Source organism: Lissotriton helveticus, chromosome 8 (genome assembly GCF_964261635.1).
Source record: "Lissotriton helveticus chromosome 8, aLisHel1.1, whole genome shotgun sequence".
Lineage (NCBI taxonomy): Eukaryota > Metazoa > Chordata > Amphibia > Caudata > Salamandridae > Lissotriton > Lissotriton helveticus.
The window spans coordinates 1,097,535,449-1,097,553,870 of NC_136069.1; the positions used below are offsets into that span (position 1 = coordinate 1,097,535,449).

General features: G+C 38.9%; 1 pseudogene; it reads right to left on the bottom strand.

Annotated features, from left to right (window-relative positions):
• Positions 1-17,302, bottom strand: part of LOC144773853 (low-density lipoprotein receptor 1 pseudogene) — a 35,598-nt pseudogene extending 18,296 nt beyond the window's left edge.
• Between the last annotated feature and the right edge of the window lie 1,120 nt (positions 17,303-18,422).

The window sequence follows — 18,422 nt, forward strand, 5'->3', positions numbered from 1 at the left end:
AAAACATCTCGGCAAGTGACTTTATGGATAAAGTCAATGTCCAGGACAGTATTTTGGATTCTCACCTGATTAATCTCATGGCGTGTCAGCGTGGTACTAATGAGTACTGGTACCGTCGTCATGGTGATTTAAAATGTATGCTGAGGAACTTAGGAACTCCCACATGGTTCCTCACTCTGAGCTGTGCCGAGTATGGCTGGGAAGACTTACTTGAATTTCTACGAGAGGCAAATGGAAACATCGAAAACATCGAATTCAAGACACCCGGAGAACTGTGCTCTTTGGATCCAGTCAATGTATGCAGGTACTTCAATCATAGATTTGAAGCTATGATGTCTTTCATCATGAATAAGAAGAATCCACCTCTTGGAGAGGTGTTGGATTTCTTCTGGAGAAAGGAGTACCAAGCAAGAGGTGCTCCTCATATACATATGCTGCTGTGGATCAAGGATGCACCTAAATTTGGAACGGATCCAGAAGACTCAGTGATGAGTTTCATACAACAGTATTCTACGTGTGCTGTTCCAAACGCAAAGGAGAAGAAAAGCCTAAGAGAAAAAGTTCTACGTTTCCAAAGCCATCGATGTGGAAAGTACTGTCGTCGTAAATTCCGAAACAAGGACAAGTTCTACACCAAATGTCGTTTCGGCTTTCCACGACCGGTGATTTCTAAAGGAAGAGTAAACAGTTTGATGTCTTCGCTGCGACATAATGTGATGAAGAAATCACCTAAAAACACATACAATTTGAAGAGGAACGAAGAGTCCAAGTACATCAACGACTACAACCCGGTGATTTTGTCCATGTGGAATGCTAACATGGATATACAGTTTGTGGCTGATAACTGTATGGCTGTGGCTCGGTATGTGACATCTTACATCACCAAAAAAGAGAAGACAGAATTGAAGGATATGTGGGAGGACATTTCCCATGAAAAGAGCCTCAGCAAGAAGTTGTACAGTTTCAGTCTGAAGATGTTGTCGCATCGAGAAATCGGAGCTTACGAATGTTCTGACCGGTTGTCTTCAGCAAGTCTCTATGCCAAATCCAGGAGTATCGTTTGGGCGAGTCTTGGTCTTGCTGCAACGCGTAATCGAGTTCTGAAACCTGTGCGGGAAATTGAGTATTTGGCGGAAAAGGAGCCAAACAGTACCGACATTTTGAAGACCAACATGTTGGATACATATTATCCAAATCGAAGCAGTCACCTCAAGAATGTTTGTCTGTATGAGGTTCTTCAAAATTACATATTCAAGAGGAACATCAAAGAAGATACTGAGAAAGGAGTGTATGCTGTAATAGGAAGTGAGGGATGTCTGGTCAAGCAAAGAAAATGCCACTTGGTAAACCATCGAAAATTGAGTGGCGAATCTCCTGAAAAAAAGGAGTTTTTCTATTTAGCACTTTTGCAACTTTTCAAGCCTTGGCGTGCAGAAGAGGAACTGCTTGGAGATTTCCTCTGTTACGAAGACTCTTTCAATGCTGCCAAGGAGACCATAGAATGTCCTGCTTTTCCCAAATATGTAGAAATGTTGAATGCGGAAATTGAGCAGGAAGCAACGATTGCAGCCGAGATTGCCAGAGACAGTTCTCAGGACAGTCAGAGTTCTGCTTCATTGAGTCAGGATCCACTAGGAGGACCTGTTATCGAAAATGAAGCTGCCACTGCTATGAATGAAGTGGAAAGAGCCATGGCACATGCTCAGGAGGATGCGGTTAACTTAGAAGAGTTGGAAAGACAACTCAACGTTGAGCAGAGGAAAATATATGACGAAGTTACCATGCAAATTGATCATGGATTAAGTCATGAGAAGAAAGAGTGCTCATGTACGTCGTTGAAGCCTGTCTGACTGTACGTGAGTGGAGAAGCGGGAACTGGAAAAAGTTTCCTCATTAAAGCAATTTCATGTTATTTGCAGGAAAGGACTGAGTCATCGCTGTCTTGTGTTGTCACCGCTCCAACTGGACTGGCAGCACATAACATTAAAGGGATTACTTTACATTGTTTACTGATGCTGCCAGTGGAGCATGACAACAAATTACAATATCACAAGCTATCTGGAGATGCTTGTTGTGAAGTTTCAAGAATCTTGAGGAAAATGAAACTTCTTATCATTGACGAAGTAAGCATGGTTTCCAATGTCATGCTTGCCTTTGTGCATTTGAGAATGCAAGAAGTTCTCAAAATTGAGTATGATGTGTTATTTGGTGGCAAACACATCATTGTTTTCGGAGATCTTCTGCAGCTGACGCCAGTGAAAGGGCAACCTGTGTTCAAAATGCTCACGCATGAAGATACCAGGAAGTGCCTAGGGAGCATTGGCAACGTCAATATATGGTTAAACTTCAATTATGCTGAACTGCATGAAAATATGCGTCAGGCGAAGGATGAAGTTTATAAGACTATTCTACAAGATGTTAGAATTGGAAAAGTGACCGAGCATGGGAAAGAAGCTTTACATGCACGATTACTGTCAAATTTATATCCAGAACAAGATGTTGTGCCTGAGAATATTTTTCAGAAAATTACTGAGAAGAAATCTGGAATATGTTTGATGCCAACTCTTGCAGAATGTGCCAAATTCAACAACAAAATGTTGCATTTAGAAAAGCAAGAGATTGTGAAACTGGAAGCTATTGACAGAGTAGAGCATATGGGATCAACAATTATTTTGTCTGAGAATTTGAAAACAAAATTGGATTCATTAGAGAAGACTATATCTAAAACTGCAGGTTTTGAAAAGACTCTGAATGTGTGCTTAAACTGCCGTATAATTTTAAGAAGGAATTTACATGTTGAAAGAGGTCTGGTAAATGGATCAATGGGTAATGTTGTTGATTTTGTAAAATACAGAAATAGAGATGGAATTGAATTTTTAAAAATTAAATTTGATGGCATTGAGGAAGTACAGCTAATTGGTCGTTGTTCTGCTAGATTTTTGCTTGTAAAAGACGTATATGTTCGCCGTAAGCAGTTTCCTGTTTGCTTGGCATATGCGGTGACAATCCATAAATCGCAAGGTTTAAGTGTAGACAGTGCATTGGTGAATATTGGCAGTTCTGTGTTCAAGGAGGGTATGGCATATGTGGCATTGTCACGAGTTAGAACTTTATCGGGATTGTACTTGATTGAGTGTGATGTCACAAACATTTGTGCGGATCTAGATTGTGTTAAGGAATACAATAGGTTAAGAAGAGAGTATGCGCCACATTTGCCTCAATATCCTTTGTTTGAGAAACGTGTGGTAGGCCGGAAACGAAGAAATGTGACCAATACTGGGGAGGTTGTAGCAAAAAGACGAAAAGTCGATGAACCTGAAATTATAAGCAGAAACAAAAAGGATTCTGTTGACGATGTTGTTGGTTTTCAATTTGAAAACAGTTCTGGTGTCAACTGCTATGCTAATGTAGTGGTTAATGTTTTGTTTTCTCTAGAAAATGTAAAAGAAGAGATTGTGGTCAATTCTGATCAAAGATTTTGCAGTTTGTTAAATTCTGTGTTAGAGAAATGTAGCACTGATAGAACAAAAATAGAAAGTGTGTCTGAAATTCGAAATCTGTTAGACAGATGTTCAGGCCAAACACAATTCTCTCAAAATATTCAGCAAGATTGTCAGGAGGTTTTAATGTATATGCTTGATGTACTGCATGCTGAAGGTGTAGATGTAGATCACCTGTTTGGGCTTTCTTATCAATGGCAGCATGACTGCGAGAACTGTAGGGTATCAAGTACTACTAGTGTAGACTCAGAAAGATTTATATATTTAACTTTGCCAGACAGTAAATCAGTCTCTTTTAATAAACTAGTAAAAGCAGCTGATCACAACATGGAGTGTAGCCAATGTAAATCTGAAATGATGTCCACATTATTTATACGAACATATGGCCAGTATGTTATTTTAATGTTCCAACGATGTAGGCCTGATGGAACAAAATTGACAACTTTAATTAAAAATTTTGTGGCTTCACAGTTGTCAATATCAGGAAGGACTTTTGTAACTGCAGCAATTATATATCATGACGGTCCTTCAATAACATCAGGACATTACACAGCTTATTTAAAGTCTAGAAATGGCTGGTCATTCTGCAATGATTCTGTTTTAATTTTCACAAAAAAATTGCCGTATGACCTTAAAAACTCTTACCTGGTGTTTTTAAAACCAAAATTTTAGGGAAAGAATCTCGGGATGTGCTCTGAGGAATTTCAAGAAGTTCTAATGGCTCCTACACAATTTGGCCTTGAGGATAAGTGTAGTACAGAGACATAACTTCTTACCATAACACTGGACGTCATGGAGAAATAACTGCACTTTGAATGAATTCAGAAAAACTGTTTCTTTTTATAAGCAAATTGAAGCAGCCAATCAAAACATGGAGTAGAGGGAATGTAAGTCTGCAATGCTGTCTACTGTTTTATATTGCTTTGTGATTAAAAGTGATGTAGAGAATTAAATAATTGTAGTAGTCATAGAGATAGTGTAAGTCTGCTTCATAGTAAGCAGTATCAGTGTCATAGGGAATGTAGAACATGACTGAGCAAGAAGGGGAAGATATTACTAGTCCAGGATTGTGAAAATGATCTTCAACATTTTAATTGTGAAAGTTGCGGAAATACAACATGACGGGATTGGCTTACAAGAATTCTAAGAGTTATAAATGGCTCTGACATGATTTGGCCTTGTGGAAACGTGTGGTAGAGAGCAAGAAGTCATTTATTGTATGTAACATGTTTTTCAAAACGATGGAGGTTTTCTTTCAGAAAGTGGCAGTCTGAAAGTAATAACAGCACAACAGAGTGTAAGCTGTTCATAGGACATCCTTCGACGTCATGGAAAGTAAGTTAACTTTAAGGAGTTCTGAATTCTGATTTGTTATGTTGTATGGGTTTTTTAAACACAATCATTTTGATTGTGTTTTTTTTTCCCCGCTGTTATATGATGAATACCTTCAAGTCACTGTTTTTAGTGAAATTTGATACATTCTGAGAACAGCAAAAATAAACCATTTAACATGTATAATTAATTCTGTACTGTTTGCATTTATGATGTACATTTAGAACTGTGTAGGAGGCATGGAGAAGGAGAGGCTTCTGTAAGTGTCAAAGTTGTTGCATACAGTGCTCATATTCTACGTAGTCTTTCATATGATAGACTACATTTCCACAATGAGATACCTAAGCAAAGGAAACACAGGTGATATGATTGTGGAATGAGCAAAACAAAATTGCACGTTTTTCAATTATATTACCTGTGTTTCCTAACATTACACATCACATTGTGTAGATGGGGTTTAGGCCTGTTCCTGGAGACAGAGGAGGTCTGACATTTGTTCAAGAGTGCAGTGGACATGACTCACTTCGTTGGTAGGCCTCCACATGTATTATCTCCTCTGTATTCTTCAACAAACCTAAATTCCATCTGCAACCCTGAGTAGGACTTACCTGAAACAAATCTGTGGATAGGTTACACCTTATTGGCATCTTGAAACAATCATTTAAAATGTTAGGGTCAGATTTATGGTGGCCGTGCGCCTCTTTTGCTCCATTGTGGGTCACTTTTGTGTAAAAGATGCACCATGTTGCAAGATAGGTTTCAGTTCATCTCCAGCAAGATACCATCAGTTTAAAATGTATATAATTAGCACTGTGTAGGGGGCATGCAGAAGCTGAAGCTTTTGTAAGTGTCAAAGTTGTTGCATGCAGTGCTGCACTTCTGGGTACTGTTTAATATGCTGCACTACATCTGCACTATGAGATACCTAAGCAAAGGCAACACAGGTGATGTGATTGTGAAATGAGGAAAAGAAACTCCACATTTTTCAATTACATCACCTGTGTTTCCTAAGTTTACGAATGACATTGTGCAGATGAAGTTTAGGTCTGTCCACGGACACAGAAGAGGTCTGGCCTTTGTTCAAGAGTGAAGTGGACATGACTTACTTCATTGGTAGGCCTTCACATGTATTATCTCCTCTGTATTCTTCAACAAGCATAAATTTGATATGCAATCCTGAGTAGGCCTCACCTTAAACAAACCTCTGGAGAGGCCACACCTTATCGTCATCCTGAATCAATCATTTCAAATGTTAGGGACAGATTTATGATAGGTGTATGCCTCTTTTGCGCCACTGTGCGTCACTTTTGTGATGCAGCGGCGGTGCAAAAGATTTGCTATGAGGCGACAAAATTACAAATTGATGCATCTAGGCAGATGTGTCATGCTGTAAAAAACCCGTGCCACATGAAACCGATGCAGCAGTGATGCAAAAGATGCACCATGTTGCAAGACAGGCCTGACTTCATCTCCAACAAGATAAGAAGCTAAGTCTTCTGTAAATGTCAAAATTGTTGTATATACTGCTCAACTTCTATGTACTCTTTGATATGCTAGACTCCATCTGCACTATGAGATACCTAACCAAAGGCAACACAGGTGATGTGATTGTGAAAGGAGGAAAAGAAACTCTGTTTGTCCTTCAATCTTTTCCCTTGTCTTTTCTAATTTTTAAATACATGTTTTAATATTTTTCAAATGTTTGTTCTCTCTTTCACAGATTGAAAGTATAAAAACAAAAAGTGAGTAAGTTAACGACAATTATAAGGTAAATGTTTTGTACTCTTTTTGTTACATTTCTATCACATTCACCTACTAGTAGTTCGACAGATTCATTTCTTTAACCCTCAGTTTCCTGCCTTTGCTACTTCCCTCATTCCTTTCTCTATTACCTACTTACTCTACTCCTTCCACTCCTTTTCTCAGTCCCTCTCTTCTCATAGTTCCTCACTCTTGTTCACTCACTCCGTCTCTATTACTCTTAGTGTCTTTGACTGATCACTCTTTCACTACTTGTTCATTATGCTTTTTCTGTGTAGTTGAAGCACACTGAGGGGCATATTATGAACACAGCCAATAAAATTATTGCTGTTTTTATTGGCAGAAAACTGTTGCAAAAGTGGTTTTAGCGGCAGTTTTCCGCCGCAAAAGCGGCTTTAGCGACACATTTCTGCCGATAAAAGCTGCAAAACTTTTATTGCCTATGTTGATGATATGGCTCTATGTTATTTACATTTCTTTGCTGTTTCAATTAATCTTTTTCTGTTATTTTTTCTTTTCTGTTTTCTGTTTTTTCTCTCTGTTATTCCACATGTTTTAATCTTATTTTGAACATTCACTCACATTCTCCAAGAAACTCTTCTTTGTTATTGTTCTACTCTCTTTTTTTTCTTTCACTTCCTTATCTATTTTGTTTTTCACAATTATACCCTCTTCCATCTTTTCTTCGGTAAATAGATCTATTAAACAGTATCTCTGGTTTACTCCCTATAGCTGTCTTTCTTTTAACATTACTCTCTGTTTACTTCCCTTATACTTACTCTTCTTTTTTTTTTTTTTTTTTTTTTGGTTCGCTTCCGGTTCGCGAACCGGGAAGCGAACGGGGAAGCGAACTAAAAGAAATAGAGCTTGCCAGAGTGCTAAACATTCTAGCAATTTTTTTTGAAAGGGGAGGTAGTTCTGAAAATAACTTTTTTTTAAATGTTTTTGTTGTTTTATATATATTTTTTTTTTTCTAAACATTTTTTGGTTTTTTTGTATTTTTTGAACAGTTTTATGGTTTTTTTTTGTTTTTGATGGAGGGGAAACAACAAAAAACAGGCATTGAAAAGGGCTCAACAGGAGCAAAAAAAAAAATTACTGTCTGGGGCGGTTAGGGCAATTGTGATTTTTATAAGCTAGGTTGATTAAGTTAATGCTCATGTTACCACATGATAGCAATGCACCGCAATACAAGCAGGTAAATTTGATATGAACAAAGTTCTCCTGAATGTTTGGCACGGTTTCCCGTGCCTCTGCTCCTGTCAACGATATCTGTGATGTTGACCTGGCCACAGGAGTTGTTGTTGGGTTATCCTGCAGGTCACGCATCTCTGCTTGGCTGTAGTTCAATGGATGCCACCTGCTCATGTGACGATGCATGGTATAGTTACCGAAGCTATACTTTTTATCAGTGCCTCTAGATAACTGGTCTTTACAAATGAGGCAGGTGACATACCTAGCATTTACTTTCTTCTGCCCTCGAGGGATTGAAAAAAACTGCCAAATAAAACTGGCTTTCCGATGGGAAACCCGGGGCACCTCTTGTAAGAACTGTGGTCCTTCTGTCTCCTCTTCCTCTAGTTCATCCTCTTCCTCCTCTGTGTTGCTGATGAACTGGGGAGGTGGTCCTCTCTTCCCATGAGGAGGTGGAGGTGGTGGTGGGGGTGCACCAGCTGAAGCAACTAATGAAGCCATTGCTCAACTATCAAAAAAGGTCTTCCTCTCACAAAGATGAAAGTCAGAGTGAGGAAAGAAGGAGGGGTTTTCATCATTTGGGAAAAACAATAGTTCTAAACCAATGAAAAGTGTTATTTTTAGGTCACCTGACCTAGCCTTACATCATTATGAAACCAAAAGTGAAATGAACCAATGAAAAGTTTTATTAACAAGTCACATGACCTCTTACGCTTAAGTTACGCGCTGCGGAACGCGCCCCGGATCGCTTCCGGGTCGCTGCGCTTCGCGCCTCGGTTCGCGCTCCGGAGCACTTCCGGGTGCGCTAACGCGGCGCGTCATAATACGCATTACGCGGCAACGCGATACGTCGCGCTTTCGCGACGCGCCGCGGATCGCTTCCCGGGAGCTGCGCTTCGCGTCTCAGTTCGCGTACCGGAGCACTTCCGGGTGCGCTAACGCGGCGCGTCATAAGACGCATTACGCGACAACGTGATACGTCGCGCTTCCGCGACGCGTCACGATGTTGATTTCTAACGCGGCAGTTGCGCAAACGGAACGTTTACCGGTTCGCGGACTGGGTCGCGGCATCAAGATGAGCTAACGGGAAGCTTCCCGGTTCGCGAACCGGGAGCGAAGAAAAAAATATATATAAAAAAAAAAATTATTAATAAACATATAAAATATATTTTTGGATTTAAAGAAGAATACATTTTACAGCTACAGATATTAGCTTTTAAAAAACCAATGAAATTCACTGAAAAAACCATAGGTTATAGACCATATATAGTTAGGAATTAGCATTTACAAAACCTTGAAAATTCACTGAAAAAACCATAGGTTATAGACCATATATAGTTAGGAATTAGCATTTAAAAAACCTTATTTTACTCACACAAAACCATTGAAATTCCATATATAGTTAGTTGTACTAACTATATATCGCGCACCCGCAATCCACTGCTGATCATGTCACATATTACATCATTCATGACATGGTCAGTGACATCACTGATGACATCACTGATGACATCACTGATGACATCACTGATGACTACATCCAGTGACTGTATGTTTCTGTAAAGTTAAAATATGTCTTACATATTGAAGAATGAGTGGATGTATAAGTGTCTGAACAAAGGATTTAGTAGGTGCATGACTGACTGTATGAGTGAGTGATTAAATGTGTCTCACTGAGTGCATGGGTTAGTGACTAAACTGTCTTAATTTGTGCATCATTATGTCTGTTGTTCTGTAAACTGCTGCATGTGTTGATCAGAAGCTATATGATTAACTATATGGGTTATTGATTGGTTGCCCAAGTATTTGTATGGGAGACTGAGAGTGTTTATGGGTGGCTGGGAGGTGTATGACTCTCTGCATAGATGTGTGAGCAGTTGATTCACTAGGTGTATGGGTTTAAAAGTGCATGTGGAAACATCTGTATGGGCGGTTGACTGTGTGCATGAGTGCATTGGTGAGTGAATGGATATCTCAGTGCTACATGTCAAAGTAAGTACATATGTAAAACACAGTACATGTGAGAGTTGACATATATAAATAACTGTGCATAAGAGCCAGTGAATGTGTGAGTGGCTGTATGGATCATTGTGAACTTGTATCCAGGATTGTATAAGTGAGTAAATATGTGTTAGTATATGTTTCAATAAGTAAGGTGTGTATAACTGTATAGTTGAGGAAATGGAGGTGTGATTGATTCTTTGCATGACTGACTAGGTGTGTGAGTAACTCCATGGATGAGTGACAGTCTGTGAGTGTCTGTTTTCACTGAGTGTATCTAAGGTTGTATTAGAGTTCATCGTATTATCACATGAATGATGTCATCAGTGATGTGATCAGTAATGTCAAATGAGATGTCATCAGTGATGTCATTTGAGATGTCATCAGTGATGACATTTGAGATGTCATCAGTGATGTCATCAGTGATGTCATTTGAGATGTCATCAGTGATGTCATCAGTGATGTCATTTGAGATGTCATCAGTGATGTCATCAGTGATGTCACTGACCATGTCATGAATGATGTAATATGTGACATGATCAGCAGTGGATTGCGGGTGCGCGATATATAGTTAGTACAACTAACTATATATGGAATTTCAATGGTTTTGTGTGAGTAAAATAAGGTTTTTTAAATGCTAATTCCTAACTATATATGGTCTATAACCTATGGTTTTTTCAGTGAATATATATATATATATATATATATATATATATATATATATATATATATATATATATATATATATTATATATTCCTAATCGGGTTTTTGCTTCAACCTGAGCCTCATGCGACGGCGGGCCGTGGCCTGTTACCGAAACCCATTCAATCCAAAATCTGTCATTGCATTCCAAAAACGGCAATCCATGGCACCCAATTGCTTTAAGCTGGTTTATTCCAGCAAATGCTCACTCAACACGTTTCGAGAACACGAGTTCTCTTGTTCACGAGTGGTGAGAGAGTGTTTCGTATTGCATTAAATAAACAATCATATGACTTTGAATAAACAGTGTAAACAGACTTCAAATTGCTTTGCAAAGTAATGCACATTTCGTAATCAAAACACAATATTGCCTCAAATTGGTTTCTAAATTCACTAAGTGCACATAAACTTTGTCTCAGCCAGAGTGGTGAAAAAACATACATGGGAGAAATCACTCAATAAATCAAGTGTGGTGTTTCTGCCTGATCGGTACGTATTCCGCCAAACCTTTTTAAACAAAACGTTATTAGTCACATTGAACTCCCTATTTGCGTAGCAAGTGCTCACGTGGCTGATACTCGGCAAGTATAAATGCCCGAATATCTTGTTATATCACAGTGTTTTACTCATTTAATTTAGGCGAGCTGCTTTTTCACACAAATCAGCGTATAGGTAGGGCATAATTCATCACGTTTGCCAGTGTACTGCAAACATTGGTTTTGCAGACAGAACCATTTGGCTTGGCCATCTTCATATAAACATAATTCAACTCAATTAAAACTATTCTGTGCAAGTGCACGTAAATGTTTTTTAACTTGCATACATCTTTACACAGACACTGTTCCAGCCCCAGTTGGCTACTCTATTTATGTGTAATGGATTAGAAATACACTTTCTTGTCAATTTCTCAAATAAAGTGGGATGTGACATTTCCAAATGACTACTCTCATTGCTCCACAGCTGATTGAACCTTGGTATCGCTTCCCCACTCGCAAAACAACCACTGTAATTCCATAAAATCTGTAAGAAAACACATATAAAACAAAATAGTGTCACATAAAGTGCATATAAATTAGTTTAAAAAAACAACAACAAGCAAGAACCGTAATAGAGTTAAAAAAGCCATTAAAAATATTATACAACAAATCAGACATATATCATAGATACTGCAGTTCAAATAAAACCTGGATCTTATGGCAGGTTGCTCTGCCCAGGTGCACTGATAACTCCTCATCAGTGTTATGTCCTAGTGGCTGAGCTATCTGGTATTCAATAATCAACTTTGACTCAAGCTGTCTTAATTCCAGAGCTCTTTCCCCTCCCCTCTCTCTCAATGGAATGGTGTCTAGGACACAATAAGACAAAAGATTAGCATTTTGTTTGTGTAATGTCTTGAAGTGTCTTGCTATCGGGTACTGTTTGTCATCTTTTTTTACCCCTTTAGTGCTGCCGTCGACCGTTGGACGTTGCGAGCACTACCACCCGTTTCTTAGAACGTTCAGCACTGACGCATGAAACGGGTTAATAGCCCTTAGGTGTTCCAGCACTCTCTTTTTGGCTGGATGGATGGTACTGCCGATATAATATTTGTCACATGGACATTTAAGTGCATATACGGCATGATCGGTGTTGCATGATACATGTTTGGTGATCGTAAAAGGTTTGCAGTTAGCTGATATCATGACTTGTTTACAGTTTTTACTGTGTTTGCAAGCCTTACGCTTGTTGCACGTAAATAACCCTTGGAGCTTAATTTCCTTTATCTTGGTGTTGGCACTAACTGTACTCTGGCATACAATGTCTTTGAGGGACTTTGCCTTTCTATATGTAATCTGCGGATAGTGCTCTAACAATGCTGAAAGATCTTTATCAGTTTTCAGTACTTTCCAGAATTTAGTGAGACATTGTCTGACTTCCTGAGTTTTGCTGGAGTAGGTTGTATTAAATCTGATCTTGTTTTTTATCTTGTTTTCTAGACCTTTATTGGTGGACTCAATGGTTTTTACCTTAAGGACTTCAGTTCTTTCTCTTTTTTCCACTTCTGCACATGCTTTCCTAATGCAGCCCTGTGTGTAGAGGCGATTGATCATAACTTCTTTTTCAGACCTGAAACCCTCTATACTACTGCAGTTTCTCTTAGGTCACAATAGTTCACCTAGAGGTATACTGCTTATCAGGGTCAAGGGGTAGCAGCTTTCTGCGTGCAGCAGACTGTTGCCCGCCGTTTCTTTTCTAAATAAGTGACTCTTCAACATATTGTCTGCCACAACCAATTTCAAGTCCAGAAAATCAATGGTCTCTCTCCGCATCTGACTGATGAATTTTAAATGTAAAGTATTTTCATTCAGTATCTTTACAAAGTGATTTGCTTGTTTGATACTCCCTTTCCATACACAAAAGATGTCGTCGATGTATCTCATCCATGCGGTAACACAATCTTTAAAAATGGGTATTGCATTGAGGACCTGCTTGTTGCCACCACAGAATCCTCGCTGCTCCTGAGACTGTCGGCTTACATCCATGGTACATGCGCTGTTCCTCAGCAGAGCAGGCAGGGTGTAGGTTCAAATTATTCCAACTCATATTTTCACTTCCCACTATCTGGGGCATACTGGAGGTATCTGGTAGGCTATTTGGCCCCTAAGGACACCCAGCAGTGAAGGGGACTTTGATCCCCATCCAAGAGCATGCCAGGAAGTGCGTTTGGGAAGTGGTGGGGAAAGGGGGCGTGGCCTGCTATGAGAACTTTTCAATCCTGCTGTGTGGGAGGTAATAGCTGAGGTAGTTGGCCCCCAAGGTTGACCTTGGGGGACACATTCCTCTCCTATTACCTCTAGTAAGCTCCACACAGTGGAATTGCTAAGAGGTCTTATAAGGCCATGCTCACCATTTTCCACCACTCTGCAAATGCTCCTCCTGGCACAGTACTGGTTGTGGACTGAAGTACACTTTACGCCTGAGGGACGTTGGCAGCCAAGTAGCCCTCCTGCTACCTCCTGTAAGTCCTAAGCAGTGGAATTCCTGAGCGCTGGTCGGAGGCCTAGGCCCCTTTCTACATCACTCTGCAAACACGACTATTATGTTATAGTTAGAAATTAGCATTTAAAAAACCTTAGAAATTCACTCAAAAAAACATAGGTTACAGGGACATTATAGTTAGAAATTAGCATTTAAAAAACCTCAGAAGTTCACTGAAAGAACCATAGCTTCAGGAACGTTATAGTTAGAAATTAGCATTTAGAAAACCTTGGAAATTCACATAAAAAAACACAGGTTTAAGGGACGTTATAGTTAGTTGGACATTTCACTCGTACAAAACCAGTGTAATTCGGCCGTTATAGTTAGTTGAACTAACTATAACTCACGCCCCCTTAATGCACTTCTGATAACATCACATATTACATCACCCATTACATTGTCAATGGTCTCCTGGATGGACTCAAACAAAGAGATTTGGTATCAAAAGGGTGAGCAGAAATAGATGTTAGAATCAAAAAGCATGAGGAGGTCATTAAGGCAAGGAAGGTTTTCAAGTTTGCCCGAGATATGAACGACTATGAAACCGATAGAGTCTTCACATTTTTTTTAAATGTGATACATTTAAAAGACAATCTTTGGCCAATAAGGTATTTGCTGTGCAATCAACATTACAAGTAGGCAATTCATCAGCTACCTTAAGCTCTGATGTAAGCTCCATGACCATCAATTGTGACTCTGAAGAAAGTATGGCATCCTCATCTGGCATGCAGGAAATAGGGATAACTAACCTCACAACGGCAGAAGAATTACATTTGTTTGTGCCAGGACTGACAACAAACCCTATGGCCTCGGAATCCCCAAATAAAACAAGACGAAGGAAGAATCAACGCAGGAGGCAGAGGAGGAGAAGGAATCGTCATCAACACAAACAGGGGGACACAAGCCAAAAAGTGGAGGCGGCAAATGGAGTAATGGACAACACAGTAATCAATTTGACTGACATGGCATTAACAGCTGCAGAATCTCAAATACTCTCTTTGGGCACCCTTATTACCCTGAGAGCAATTTCAAATACAATCAATCAAGTATTGATGTCTTCAAATTTATTCGGAAGTTAAAGATTATTACATTCCGTCAATTAAAGGACTCCACATCTACCACCATAGCTGACACTGTCCCTGGGACTGTAGCCTCGAATTTGCAAGCAACAGATGTCAGCATGTTAAGGGTTTTACATTCTTTGGCTACTGATGATGTTTTTTCTACCTCCACACAACAAGATCTTTCTGCAGTGGGTATCACTATCAATAAAGCATCCAGTATTCTTTTTTGCCCTTCCTCCAAATGTATCCCCATTATGCCTAACGATGCCATTGATGTTTTTAGTGCTATAGTGATTGAACATCTTAAAAAACTCAGTAATACCATCAATCACAAAGTACGGCGTACAAAACATCTACATCTGCAATATCTAAATCTCATGAAAAAACTAGGCGACAATCATGAAATCATCATAACTAAGGCAGATAAGGGCAGAACCATCGTTCTATGGCCCAGACAGCAATATCTGGAGGAGGGTAACAGACATTTGGGAGATACCCTATGCTATCGTAAAACATCTACACAAGATCTAAGTAAAGTCAAAGAGACTGTGTTCGAGCATCTAAACTATTGGAAGCGATCAGGATTCCTTATAAAAAATGAAGTACATTTCCTCAAAAACGAACATCCTATCACACCAGTCCTATATTTTCTTCTGAAAGTTCATAAGGCATTACACCTATTCCTGGGAGGCCCGTCATCTCAGCTAGAAAGAGTCTACTGGAATCAATGTCAAAATATAATAAAATACACGCACAGGGTATGGGGCAAAGACGACTGCACCTATTCCTAAATTAGGTATATTATTTGGCTTGGGTGCGCGGGACCTAGGACGCAATACCCTTCCGTTCCCTATGAAACAAACAAAACAACAATAATAAAAAAAATAGTGGTCCAGCACTCCATTTAACAGTGTAAGAAATATATACAGAGAAAAATCCTCAAGAACCAAAGAAGCAGGTCATAGTATGATTTCTTTATTCATAATTCTTCTTTCTTTTTTCTAAAAAATACAGTTGACGTAGTAATAAAAGCAGGAAGTAGCAAACGCGTTTCATCCTTACGGAGTTCTTCAGGGTTACAAAACAGATACATACAAACACAATTTAGACATTATATACAACACAATATTACAAGCATAATAAGTACATTTGTGCAAACCTATACATTATTTAAGCATACAACATAAAAACAAGGAGGGTCAACCGTATCACTAATTATATACACTGATACTCTCTTTGAGAGACAAAAATTGTGGCCTACAGAAAAAATAATATATTCATATTCACATCTATATTTTATGCTACATTACGACCTGAAAATGCAAAAAAACAAAATGTAAGTCCATATTTACAATATAAAGAGAACGTGAGAGTGAGAAGAAAAAAAGGGAATGGGGGAAGGAGGGTCAAAAAAGCACATATCACAACTATTATGGTAGACTTTCCTTTGTATTTGAACAACTCATTAAGCAAAGACATTCTGGAGAGAGATAAATGTCACACCTTTACACAAACCTTTCAATTATTTTCCAGTTCAATTTTATATAAACTCATTCACAAGCTAAAATTAAGTAGGCACTGTATCATACAACCATAGCAAAAGAGGTCTATGTAAACCAACAGATCAGTGCTAGTGTAAACACAGTACAACTTAGAGTACCCCAGGAGACATCTCAAGATATGGTATTTGTCATCTATTGATCTGAGCAGTTTAAAAGATGGGCTTACCCAATATATTCATGTAACAGGTCCTAGATGGTCTCTAGATGTAACAGCTACCAAAAAGAAGTTTGAAATGGATTCCAGAAGTGGCCTATAGGGTAAATGTGAATAATAGAAAAATAAAAAAGGAAAAATGTATTTAGAATATCAATCAGTTTTGTTTTTAAAGTGCTTTTAAAAGGGCACATGCCATGATTTCTATTTATATACACGTACCTCAGAACGATCAATAATTCAGATACATCGTATATATAATGACATCATCTGTAATCAGGTCCAACAGTATTAATGATGCTGTGTTTTGAATGTTCAAAACCTAGAAGAATTGGAAACCATAATATTTTGAATCAATAGCCATTTGTTACAAAACCTCCGATATAACCTGGTTATTTCGACTAAAGTATTGTTTATATTCAGTCAATAAAGTGATGACATAGATCAGTCTATAAAAAGATATAAAAGACCGACCGCGCACATCATAGATCTATAATCATACGGTGGCCCCGTGTTCATTCAAGCAACATATCGTCAGCGCTATAGCAAACCGGTACCTCATTAGGGCAAGCTATACAGACTAAACAACGTTTGAACTGCCTGTTAAGGGTGTGCACGAAAATGCACCATAATGCACTGCATAAGCCTGTGTTATTTCACGAGCGTCAACCGCCGCCATCTTTAAATGGTTTAAACATTACGATATTAACCCCATACATAATCTTTCCATAAACTATAAATACGGATAGATTTGTAAAGAGTGTATATCTGACATAGCGTGATGCATAAATGCAGGAATAACCTGTCCTAAGGCGGTATAATATAAACGCATGAAATGTAAACTCGAGAAATTACGATCAAGGCTCCTCTACCACCAAAACCTTAGCAAAAAAGCCCATGGGTATTAAAAACAGTAGTTATAAAAAACGCAGATAAAAAACTACCTCTTGCGCACCAAACAAAGAAAGGCGGTCACCCAAACTCCCTGTTCTTACCTGTGTATCAGCACCCATTCGAGCGGCGTTTCAGCATATCAGCGTCACGGCGGTGTTTTGCTTCCAAAAGTTTGCCAAACCAAGCAGCGTTTAAATAGCCCAGCCAGAGGTGCACCTGTGCATCATTACGTATTGCAAGGCCCCTATTCTTTCAAACCACAGCGATCGTCGCCATCTTTAAATGGTCTAAAGCTTCAAATACTCGCCTCATATCTAGTCTCAATAAAAAGACTCAATACGCAAACCAATATAAAATAAAAGATTCTTTATTATTGCCCGTCTCCAATAAATTCAGTGCGTATCGCCATCCGTCTCCCAAACTGATCTTTTTAATCATCAAAAATTATCCAGAAAACCATTGTGATAATTGCCGCCATTTTCAATTGTCTGCCGAAAAACATTAGTTAAATGTAGTTTATATTGCATTATCAATTCCCATTGGCCAATTGTCTTGACTGATATCACCTTAAGTCAAATTCTCCCAAAATCCTTCCATCACGTTTAGACGTGCTACATCGATGAGGGACTCCCTAGTTAAGAGCAGCCTGGAGTTTATTCCCACACAAACATGGCTATCAAGCAAAACAGGGTTTTTAAGTGGAATTCTTCTTGAGCCTGCAAGTTTGGTGTAAATACATCTGAATACACTACTAGATTCAGCACTAAATCCATCAAAATCAAGGGACATTATACATGTCGCACTGAGTTTACATCTTAGAATGTTCTTGTGTGCTCAAATATGTGGGCAGCACCAAGCTTCAAGGTTTTAACAGAATTTTACAACATTTGAGGGCAGTGGTCAATTCTGACCATATGTATCCTGTGGCCCGTCATTTTAAGCTAGTGCATGACAATACTCTTAATGAGCTTAGGTCCTACTTAATTGGTGCTGTCCCTGTATCACGTCAAGGTGGTAACTGAGAAAAACACCTCTGACCGTTGGAGTCCCATTTGATTGTTGCACTTGATACTAAAATGCCAAATGAAATAAATACCAGCGAGGACCTTCATAACTTTCTGTAACATTTTCTGTAATGTTCTGTATTAATTTGTAATCTCCCACATTGTTTATGGCAACTCTCGAGTGATAGCTTTATCAAGCATCGCCATGAGTTTCTAGGCAATGTGACTGCTATGT